Source organism: Oncorhynchus gorbuscha, unplaced genomic scaffold, assembly GCF_021184085.1.
Source record: "Oncorhynchus gorbuscha isolate QuinsamMale2020 ecotype Even-year unplaced genomic scaffold, OgorEven_v1.0 Un_scaffold_982, whole genome shotgun sequence".
NCBI lineage: Eukaryota > Metazoa > Chordata > Actinopteri > Salmoniformes > Salmonidae > Oncorhynchus > Oncorhynchus gorbuscha.
In genome coordinates this window covers 52,501-64,978 of record NW_025745905.1, presented here as the reverse complement: position 1 = coordinate 64,978, position 12,478 = coordinate 52,501, and the positions used below count along the sequence as shown (strand labels likewise).

General features: G+C 45.8%; 1 pseudogene; it reads left to right on the top strand.

Moving 5' to 3' along the window:
* The first annotated feature begins 226 nt into the window (after positions 1-226).
* LOC124020911 lies at positions 227-3,332 on the top strand (annotated as a pseudogene).
* Positions 3,333-12,478: the final 9,146 nt, after the last annotated feature.

The following is a 12,478-nucleotide window of genomic DNA, read 5'->3' as shown; positions in this document are numbered from 1 at the left end:
ATAACACGTAAAGGCCTATTTTATTAATGAACATAGGCGCTTCAAGGTAAGATAAAGGATAGCCTAATGATTGGATATTATTGAATTATAAAGTGTATTTGCCGAGGGGACCAATCGCAGTGTGTGTGTGTACCTGCAGGAAGTGGCCTGCTCCGTTATCTCCTCCCTCTAATGCTAAGATATGAAGTAAGCTTTAACTGAGGTCACACTCACCAGCCAACTCATGGAGAGAGAGAGAGAGGGCGCCTATAGGTTTCCTACACTTCTTCCTTTGACAGCAGAAGATAATATAGTTGAATAGAGATATTATTCAGTACCAACACAGTGTGATCATGCAGTACCAACACAGTGCGCTTTCAGCCATGGGTGTTCCTCTTTACGCGCCGACCCCTATCCAGCCCGTCCACCCAACTCCTTTCTACATCGAAGACATCCTGGGGAGAAATGAGACCCTGACCCAGTCTTCAGCGGTGGTCTCCACGCCAAATCTACCGTCACCGAATTCATCCTTCACCAGTTTGGTCTCTCCGTACCGGACCCCATCTATGAACCGACACCGATCCACCCTGCGTTCTCTCACCACGCTGCGCTCACCGCCACGTATGCCTCCGGGGCTTTCGCTAATTCACTGTATCCATTCCACCGGTCTATGGGGACTATACTCTGCTCAGGCACGACCCGCTTGGTGAGTTCAACTCATATCAATCTCTTACTTGTTTTGATGATTTTTCTGCTGAAATTCGTTAAAGATACTTTAATGTTGACATCTACTATAAGTCTGTAATAACCTATGTACAATGTGTAGGCGAAAGGAGATTAAAAGTTTGTGCGTGTACTTGTTTTTGAAACTAGATTCTCATTCCCTGCGCGTTGTAGGTTTCCTTCCTAAAGTGGTAGTATGTTTTAGAGGTAAACAATGTGTAAGCATTATATCATGCTTGAACATAGTTCATTTATCTCAGGCATAATTTACCTCAATACATTAAGTGATATGTTTAATTTGCTAATTGTTAAAGTTAAATCAACCACCGTGAGTTTTTTTTGGGGTGCAAAATCCGTTATTGTTTGAAACATCCGATGCATCCTGCGACTAAAACATGCTCTAAATCACTTGTTATTTCAGCATTAAAGTGTCGCCCTGAGGTGAACTGCCTCTCTGTTCAGCAAGCCTGACCCTTTCCGTTCATACAGGAAGTCTTGAGCTCTCGATAGGAGTAAATCTGCTTTCAGAAGCTGCTGAATGTTTTCCAGGCGGCCTCGAGCAGCCTCTTCCCGGGACTCGTGCATGATGCTGATTATTTTATCGACATCCTCAATACAGACACATTCAGGAAACACTCGACTTCTGATAGCCGGGATCCGTTTGTCTGATATTGTTCATTTCCTCTGCGGTGGATTGTGACTTTATGGTGGCTAAAATAATCAAACTTTAAAACATGAAATAGGCCTATGAACTGACGCAATTTAAAATCTTTAGGGTGACTGTTGAAGTTATTTGAATTTCACTATTTCATCCAATTGATTTCATTTATTAAATAATTCAATTTATGCCTATACGAAAAATATGGGTTTGATCATTGTGCCACAAAACCAAACTATTTTTGGGGTATAACGAATCATATAATTTTTTAAAAAGCGATTATTAATTTTTTGCCTTTTGGAAGATATATATGTATGTGTATGTATATATATGTGTGTGTATATACATATATATATCGTTTTTTAAAGAATTTAACTATTGTAATGGTGATTATTATTGTATTCTTAAGGTTATAGTTTCATGAGATAAGCTGATTAAAGCATATGTCGATTTTAAAAAGCATCAATTGCAGTATGTTGATGGAAAGGTCGTTAGTAATGAGAGAAACTGGTGAGGCAAAGCAACAGGAAACACAGGACGGATATTTTGCCATAGTTCTACTCTCTCCACTCTGCTTCAAGTTTCAACTCACGGCCTTCCTTAAAAACTGAGGTTAAACGGATGCCTGCAAAACACGGACAAGAAAGATTATAAACACTGTAAATATTTGCATAGAATCATTTTAGGCCTCTGCTGGAGGAGAAACGAATCAAGTTTAACGAAAACCATTTTGATTTATTTTCACTTTTTGGGGGGGCTACTTTAAAGGTCTAACATTAAGCATATAATTCTGCCCCATTTGTCTAAACATGTTTTTCAATATTAAATCATTATTTGTATTTTTTTTTGTCTTCAAAGGGAAACAACTTCTATGGAGCCCGTTCATTCAGCGTCCACTGCACAAGAGAAAAGGTGGACAAGTCCGATTCTCCAACGACCAGACAATAGAGCTGGAAAAGAAGTTTGAGACGCAGAAATACCTTTCACCCCCCGAACGAAAACGACTGGCTAAAATGTTGCAACTGAGTGAACGACAGGTCAGCAGTATGTTTTATTAGAGTCCACATCCAGGATCTATTCATGTCAGTTGGGTTTTATCCGTTTCACCCGTATCATCAATTACATTCTTCTTTTTTTAAAGACATTTCGTTCGACTGATTTCCGCATAGGCCTATAATCTTAGGTAAATGATCTGACACATAATCTAGTAGATTAACATTTTAAAACATTTCTCGTTGACATTGTTTTCCAGGTGAAGACGTGGTTCCAAAATCGAAGAGCCAAGTGGAGGCGACTGAAGCAGGTATGAATAAATTAGGACGGGGTTTAATGGGTTAGGGTTAGGGGTTTAATGTACTTTTCGATTAAAGTTGTCAATTATGAATAGAGAAAAGGCAATTTATATCTCATTTCAAGCTAAAAAAACAAAACATTTATTATAGATTTCCTGCTTGAGTAGCCTGTGCGTACAATTCATGCACAATGCCAATAGCATACCCAATGTGAAATGTACGTTGTGGCTGATTGGTCACCGTTGTTGTTATTTCCCCCCAGGAGAACCCCACCGGCAGTAAGACAGATCTGGAGGACGATAGCACCGGGAGAAACTGCGAGGAGGGACCGGAGTCAGGTGTGAGCCTCAGTCCGGGCCGGGACCAGAGATGTAGGGCTACAGAGATGACGCACACTCACAGTCGGTTGCAGTGTTCCACGTCGCCTCTATCACAAGGACAAATAGAGTCCGACATTTCAGATGATACAGACCAAGAGCTGGACATAGAGGATGACATGGAGTTCCCACTGAATCCACCGATATGAAGTCATCAGATCACTGTTTACAGGTCAATCTGGACGTTGTCCCACTGGGTGACTGACGGCCCGGGAAGAGGACCAATAGCCCGTCAGTAAACATTGTTGTAGCATCTTTCTGGGACACAGATTTGTTTTTGTATATAAATACCTGTATATTTTGTGATGTTGTTTTATTGTCATTATGAGTTTTTTTTTAATAAAATTTAATTGAGCAAAAAATGAGCGTCGGAACGGTTCGGCCTACAAACGACATGTTTAGCTCCAGGACGCCCACAAACCTCACTGGACGTGAACGTAAGCATTTCACCGTACTCATGTGACAAATACAATTTGATTTGAAGATCCCCTCGTACCGGTTAAAAACACGAAAGGACGTATGTGGGAGTAGTTTAGTGACATTTTTTTTGTTAAATATTGGTACAAATATTAAAATATAATCCCGATCTTTTTTATACCTCTCAGATATAGGACAGACACTTTAAAACAAACTTCATTTTGATGCATTTTTTGTTGTCGACTAAATCAAAAAGCTAAATCTTTCTTGGTATGACCATCTTAAAACAGTTCCACATGTTATGTTAGTAGAACTCTTTTGAAATAGACTCTTAATTAAACTAACGATATCTGGGTTGCGTCTCAATATACCTCATCTGCGGATTTTGGCGCTGATTTTGGGTTTTGTAGATGGGATGCAGTTTATGTCAGAATTGACCATAATTGACTTTTGCGTAGCAGGTGGGTTTGTCAGAAAATTATGTGACGTCCCGAAAATCTGTCTTCTCGGGAAAATGTCTCCAGAGTCTAAACAGTTTTGTTTTGATCTACCACGCCCACAAGACTGTCTGAAGGGAACCCAGACCTGACTGTCTGAAGGGAACCCAGACCTGACTGTCTGAAGGTAACCCAGACCTGACTGTCTGAAGGGAACCCAGACCTGACTGTTTGAAGGGAACCCAGACCTGACTGTCTGAAGGGAACCCAGACCTGACTGTCTGAAGGTAACCCAGACCTGACTGTCTGAAGGGAACCCAGACCTGACTGTCTGAAGGTAACCCAGACCTGACTGTCTGAAGGGAACCCAGACCTGACTGTCTGAAGGGAACCCAGACCTGACTGTCTGAATGTAACCCAGACCTGACTGTCTGAAGGTAACCCAGACCTGACTGTCTGAAGGGAACCCAGACCTGACTGTCTGAAGGGAACCCAGACCTGACTGTCTGAAGGGAACCCAGTACTGACTGTCTGAAGGGAACCCAGACCTGACTGTCTGAATGTAACCCAGACCTGACTGTCTGAAGGGAACCCAGTACTGACTGTCTGAATGTAACCCAGACCTGACTGTCTGAAGGGAACCGAGTACTGACTGTCTGAAGGGAACCCAGACCTGACTGTCTGAAGGGAACCCAGACCTGACTGTCTGAAGGGAACCCAGACCTGACTGTCTGAAGGTAACCCAGACCTGACTGTCTGAAGGGAACCGAGTACTGACTGTCTGAAGGGAACCCAGACCTGACTGTCTGAAGGGAACCCAGACCTGACTGTCTGAAGGGAACCCAGACCTGACTGTCTGAATGTAACCCAGACCTGACTGTCTGAAGGGAACCCAGACCTGACTGTCTGAAGGGAACCCAGACCTGACTGTCTGAAGGGAACCCAGTACTGACTGTCTGAAGGGAACCCAGACCTGACTGTCTGAATGTAACCCAGACCTGACTGTCTGAAGGGAACCCAGTACTGACTGTCTGAATGTAACCCAGACCTGACTGTCTGAAGGGAACCGAGTACTGACTGTCTGAAGGGAACCCAGACCTGACTGTCTGAAGGGAACCCAGACCTGACTGTCTGAAGGGAACCCAGACCTGACTGTCTGAAGGTAACCCAGACCTGACTGTCTGAAGGGAACCGAGTACTGACTGTCTGAAGGGAACCCAGACCTGACTGTCTGAAGGGAACCCAGACCTGACTGTCTGAAGGGAACTATTTCTACGCCAAAGGGTCATTCCACAGTTCAACTATTATAAATAAATCCTGAGCTTTCTTGTAGTGCTCAGATATAAGACAGACACCTCAAAACATACTTATTGTTTAAATGTAATGTAGTTGACTGTCTGATCATCTTTAGCCACATCTCAGAATGTCCTTTTGGTTGTGGTTGACAATGCCTTGTTTGTTGGGTTTTCTCCGTCGAATGGAAAGCATTTAGAAATGTATTCTGAACTCAGTGTATTTTTAATTGATTATTAATAAACAGTATTTAGTGATAAGAAATCTTCATTCATCTGGATGATGATTGAACACTAAGGGACCATGCCCGACCAACTGGTGACTCATTGTCGTCACGATAAGGGACCATGCCCGACCAACTGGTGAGTCATTGTCGTCACGATAAGGGACCATGCCCGACCAACTGGTGACTCATTGTCGTCACGATAAGGGACCATGCCCGACCAACTGGTGACTCATTGTCGTCACGATAAGGGACCATGCCCGACCAACTGGTGACTCATTGTCGTCACGATAAGGGACCATGCCCGACCAACTGGTGACTCATTGTCGTCACGATAAGGGACCATGCCCGACCAACTGGTGACTTATTGTCGTCACGATAAGGGACCATGCCCGACCAACTGGTGACTCATTGTCGTCACGATAAGGGATCATGCCCGACCAACTGGTGACTCATTGTCGTCACGATAAGGGACCATGCCCGACCAACTGGTGACTCATTGTCGTCACGATAAGGGACCATGCCCGACCAACTGGTGAGTCATTGTCGTCACGATAAGGGACCATGCTCGACCAACTGGTGACTCATTGTCGTCACGATAAGGGACCATGCCCGACCAACTGGTGAGTCATTGTCGTCAATGATAAGGGACCATGCCCGACCAACTGGTGACTCATTGTCGTCACGATAAGGGACCATGCCCGACCAACTGGTGAGTCATTGTCGTCACGATAAGGGACCATGCCCGACCAGCTGGTGACTCATTGTCGTCACGATAAGGGACCATGCCCGACCAACTGGTGACTCATTGTCGTCACGATAAGGGACCATGCCCGACCAACTGGTGAGTCATTGTCGTCACGATAAGGGACCATGCCCGACCAGCTGGTGACTCATTGTCGTCACGATAAGGGACCATGCCCGACCAACTGGTGAGTCATTGTCGTCACGATAAGGGACCATGTCCGACCAGCTGGTGACTCATTGTCGTCACGATAAGGGACCATGCCCGACCAACTGGTGACTCATTGTCATCACGATAAGGGACCATGCCCGACCAACTGGTGACTCATTGTCGTCACGATAAGGGACCATGCCCGACCAACTGGTGACTCATTGTCGTCACGATAAGGGACCATGCCCGACCAACTGGTGACTCATTGTCGTCACGATAAGGGACCATGCCCGACCAACTGGTGACTCATTGTCGTCACGATAAGGGACCATGCCCGACCAACTGGTGACTCATTGGAGGGGAGAAAAGTCCATGTCAGTGTGTAATGACACTTCAGTGATAAAGACGTGTTGTCGTCAGATATTCACTTGGACATTTTAACAGCTTCTGTGCGTCATCACTTGGTTGCTGAGAAAAGACGAGGGATGTGTCTTTATCACGTCTTCAGTTCAATATAGCTTCCTGGATCCCCTTAGTTACCAATAGAAATACTGGTAGAAACAAGGCTTCCAAAACGGTTCTTCAGCTGTCCCTGTACCATAACCCTGTTGGGTTCCAGGTAGAACCCTTTTTGGGTTCCAGGTAGAACCCTTTTTTGTTCCATGTAGAACCCTCTGTAGAAAGGGTTCTACATGGAACCCATAATGGTTCTACCTGCAACCCAAGATGGTTATTCAAAGGGTTCTCCTATGGGGACAGCTGAAGACCCCTTAAAGGTTCTAGATAGCACCTTTTTCTTGTCTAAGAGTGTATCTTCCTTTTAAGTTAAAAATTAATTTCCTTGTAAATGTGCTCAATGGTTGCTACTCTATTCCTATTGGTTATTGACTAAATCCATGTTATGAGTGTGAATACAGGACATGCATTCCATTTCCAGGAAGCCTATTTCCTGTTGAGTCAGGATGTAGACCTGGTACATTGTCCAACAACACAGCTCTGTTGAGTCAGGATGTAGACCTGGTACATTGTCCAACAACACAGCTCTGTTGAGTCAGGATGTAGCCCTGGTACATTGTCCAACAACACAGCTCTGTTGAGTCAGGATGTAGACCTGGTACATTGTCCAACAACACAGCTCTGTTGAATCAGGATGTAGACCTGGTACATTGTCCAACAACACAGCTCTGTTGAGTCAGGATGTAGACCTGGTACATTGTCCAACACAGCTCTGTTGAGTCAGGATGTAGACCTGGTACATTGTCCAACACAGCTCTGTTGAGTCAGGATGTAGACCTGGTACATTGTCCAACAACACAGCTCTGTTGAGTCAGGATGTAGACCTGGTACATTGTCCAACACAGCTCTGTTGAATCAGGATGTAGACCTGGTACATTGTCCAACAACACAGCTCTGTTGAGTCAGGATGTAGACCTGGTACATTGTCCAACAACACAGCTCTGTTGAGTCAGGATGTAGACCTGGTACATTGTCCAACAACACAGCTCTGTTGAGTCAGGATGTAGACCTGGTACATTGTCCAACAACACAGCTCTGTTGAATCAGGATGTAGACCTGGTACATTGTCCAACAACACAGCTCTGTTGAGTCAGGATGTAGACCTGGTACATTGTCCAACAACACAGCTCTGTTGAGTCAGGGTGTAGACCTGGTACATTGTCCAACACAGCTCTGTTGAGTCAGGATGTAGACCTGGTACATTGTCCAACAACACAGCTCTGTTGAGTCAGGATGTAGACCTGATACATTGTCCAACAACACAGCTCTGTTGATTCAGGATGTAGACCTGGTACATTGTCCAACAACACAGCTCTGTTGAATCAGGATGTAGACCTGGTACATTGTCCAACAACACAGCTCTGTTGATTCAGGATGTAGACCTGGTACATTGTCCAACAACACAGCTCTGTTGAGTCAGGATGTAGACCTGGTACATTGTCCAACAACACAGCTCTGTTGAGTCAGGATGTAGACCTGGTACATTGTCCAACAACACAGCTCTGTTGAGTCAGGATGTAGACCTGGTACATTGTCCAACAACACAGCTCTGTTGAGTCAGGATGTAGACCTGGTACATTGTCCAACAACACAGCTCTGTTGAGTCAGGATGTAGACCTGGTACATTGTCCAACACAGCTCTGTTGAGTCAGGATGTAGACCTGGTACATTGTCCAACACAGCTCTGTTGAGTCAGGATGTAGACCTGGTACATTGTCCAACACAGCTCTGTTGAATCAGGATGTAGACCTGGTACATTGTCCAACAACACAGCTCTGTTGAGTCAGGATGTAGACCTGGTACATTGTCCAACAACACAGCTCTGTTGAGTCAGGATGTAGACCTGGTACATTGTTCAACAACACAGCTCTGTTGAGTCAGGATGTAGACCTGGTACATTGTCCAACAACACAGCTCTGTTGAGTCAGGATGTAGACCTGGTACATTGTTCAACAACACAGCTCTGTTGAGTCAGGATGTAGACCTGGTACATTGTTCAACAACACAGCTCTGTTGAGTCAGGATGTAGACCTGGTACATTGTCCAACACAGCTCTGCTCTTCATCCACTCCTCCACCTGCAGATTGAACATTAAATAGCTTATCATTCAGCAGAAAGACAAACCCCTACAGAGTTTACATGAAGCAATATGACCTGCAATGAGAGTGTGTGATAAATATTTAAACTGTATGCACCTACGTGAATACTCATCGGGTTCAATGGCCCGTAGATCACCTAGACCATCCCAAAACCAATAGAATGTACATTGATTTTCACCTGTATTGTGTAATGGTTCACAAATTGTGCTCAATAGAATCAACAACGATGAGAGAACACACAGTTTGGTCTGTGGATATTAGGTGAAACATTGAGCGGATTGCTTCAGGCTCCAAAGGCCCCGTCTGATAGACATATAAATAAATAGAGTCCCTCACATCTGTCTGTTTGAATGAGGTGAGGTGCACCAATGTCATGTCCCTCTGTGTCCCTCTGTCTCTGTGTCCCTCTGTGTCCCTCTGTCTCTGTGTCCCTCTGTGTCTGTCTATGTCTCTGTGTCTCCCTGTGTCTGTGTCCCTCTGTCTTTGTGTCCCTCTGTCTCTGTGTCCCTCTGTGTCTATGTCTCTGTGTCTCCCTGTGTCTGTGTCCCTCTGTCTCTGTGTCTCTGTGTCCCTCTGTGTCCCTCTGTGTCTATGTCTCTGTGTCTCCCTGTGTCTGTGTCCCTCTGTCTCTGTGTCCCTGTGTCTCTGTGTCCCTCTGTGTCCCTCTGTCTCTGTGTCCCTCTGTGTCCCTCTGTCTCTGTGTCCCTCTGTCTCTGTGTCCCTCTGTGTCCCTCTGTCTCTGTGTCCCTCTGTGTCCCTCTGTGTCTATGTCTCTGTGTCTCCCTGTGTCCCTCTGTGTCCCTCTGTCTCTGTGTCCCTCTGTGTCCCTCTGTCTCTGTGTCCCTCTGTGTCCCTCTGTCTCTGTGTCCCTCTGTGTCCCTCTGTCTCTGTGTCGTTGATATGACATTGATCAAATCTAATCAAATCAAATCACATTTTATTAGTCACATGTGTCGAATACAACAGGTGTAGGTAGACCTTACAGTGAAATGCTGAATACAACAGGTGTAGTAGACCTTACAGTGAAATGCTGAATACAACAGGTGTAGTAGACCTTACAGTGAAATGCTGAATACAACAGGTGTAGTAGACCTTACAGTGAAATGCTGAATACAACAGGTGTAGTAGACCTTACAGTGAAATGCTGTATACAACAGGTGTAGTAGACCTTACAGTGAAATGCTGAATACAACAGGTGTAGTAGACCTTACAGTGAAATGCTGAATACAACAGGTGTAGTAGACCTTACAGTGAAATGCTGAATACAACAGGTGTAGTAGAACTTACAGTGAAATGCTGAATACAACAGGTGTAGTAGACCTTACAGTGAAATGCTGAATACAACAGGTGTAGTAGACCTCACAGTGAAATGCTGAATACAACAGGTGTAGTAGACCTTACAGTGAAATGCTGAATACAACAGGGTATATACAGGGGGTACCGGTACAGAGTCAATGTGGAGGCCATATACAGGGGGTACCGGTACAGAGTCAATGTGGAGGCTATATACAGGGGGTACCGGTACAGAGTCAATGTGGAGGCTATATACAGGGGGTACCGGTACAGAGTCAATGTGGAGGCTATATACAGGGGGTACCGGTACAGAGTCAATGTGGAGACTATATACAGGGGGTACCGGTACAGAGTCAATGTGGAGGCTATATACAGGGGGTACCGGTACAGAGTCAATGTGGAGGCTATATACAGTATATACAGGGGGTACCGGTACAGAGTCAATGTGGAGGCTATATACAGGGGGTACCGGTACAGAGTCAATGTGGAGGCTATATACAGGGGGTACCGGTACAGAGTCAATGTGGAGGCTATATACAGGGGGTACCGGTACAGAGTCAATGTGGAGGCTATATACAGGGGGTACCAGTACAGAGTCAATGTGGAGGCTATATACAGGGGGTACCGGTACAGAGTCAATGTGGAGGCCATATACAGGGGGTACCAGTACAGAGTCAATGTGGAGACTATATACAGGGGGGTACCGGTACAGAGTCAATGTGGAGGCTATATACAGGGGGTACTGGTACAGAGTCAATGTGGAGGCCATATACAGGGGGTACCAGTACAGAGTCAATGTGGAGACTATATACAGGGGGGTACCGGTACAGAGTCAATGTGGAGGGGCACCTTTTAAATGAGGTAATATGTACATGTGGGTAGAGTTATTAAAGTGACTATGCATAGATGATAACAGAGAGTAGCAGCAGCGTAGAAGGGGGGGGGGGTCAATGCAAATAGTCTGAGTAGCCGTTGATTAGATGTTCAGGAGTCTTATGGATTGGGGGGGTAGAAGTTGTTTAGAAGCCTCTTGGACCTAGACTTGGTTCTCCGGTACCGCTTGCCGTGCGGTAGCAGAGAGAACAGTCTATGACTAGGGTGGCTGGACTCTTTGATAATTTTTAGGGCCTTCCTCTGACATCGCCTGGTATAGAAGTCCTGGATGGCAGGAAGCTTGGCCCCAGTGATGTACTGGGCCGGACGCAGTACCCGCTGTAGTGCCTTGCGGTCGGAGGCCGAGCAGTTGCCATACCAGGCAGTGATGAAACCAGTCAGGATGCTCTCAATGGTGCAGCTGTATAACTTTTTGATGATCTGAGGACCCATGCCAAATCTTTTCAGTCTCCTGAGGGGAAAGGTGTTGTCGTGCCCTCTTCACGACTGTCCTGGTGTGTTTGGACCATGATAGTTTGTTGGTGATGTGGACACCATGGAACTTGAAGCTCTCAACCTGCAGCCCCATCGATGAGAATGGGGGAGTGCTCGGTCCTCTTTTTCCTGGAGTCCACAATCATCTCCTTTGTCTTGATCACGTTGAGGAAGAGGTTGTTGTCCTGGCACCACACGACCAGGTCTCTGACCTCCTCCCTATAGGCTGTCTCGTGGTTGTCGGTGATCACTGTTGTGTCATTGGCAAACTTAATGATGGTGTTGGAGTCATGCCTGGCCGTGCAGTCATGAGTGAACAGGGAGTACAGGAGGGGACTGAGCACGCACCCCTGAGGGGCCACCATGTTGAGGATCAGCGTGGCGGATGTTTTGTTACCTACCCTTACCACCTGGGGGCGGACCGTTAGGAAGTCCCGGATCCAGTTGCAGAGAGAGATGTTTTGTCCCAGGGTCATTAGCTGCCTTATCCTGCCGGTGCAGCATATAACCAGCCAGCTAATAACCAGCCAGCTGATAATGTCGTTGTTCAGCCACGACTCCGTGAAACATGAGATGTTACAGTTTTGAATGTCCCTTCAGTAGTTTAATCATCCGCGTAGGTCATCGATTTTATTCTCCAAAGATTGCCCGTTTGCCAGGAGAATGGAAGGAAGTTGGGGGTTTATTCGATCGCCTACGAATCCTCAGAGCCTGTGAATCCTCAGAGCCTGTGAATCCTCAGAGCCTGTGAATCCTCAGTGCCTGTGAATCCTCAGAGCCTGTGAATCCTCAGAGCCTGTGAATCCTCAGTGCCTGTGAATCCTCTGAGCCTGTGAATCCTCAGAGCCTGTGAATCCTCAGAGCCTGTGAATCCTCAGAGCCTGTGAATCCTCAGAAGGGAGCCTGTG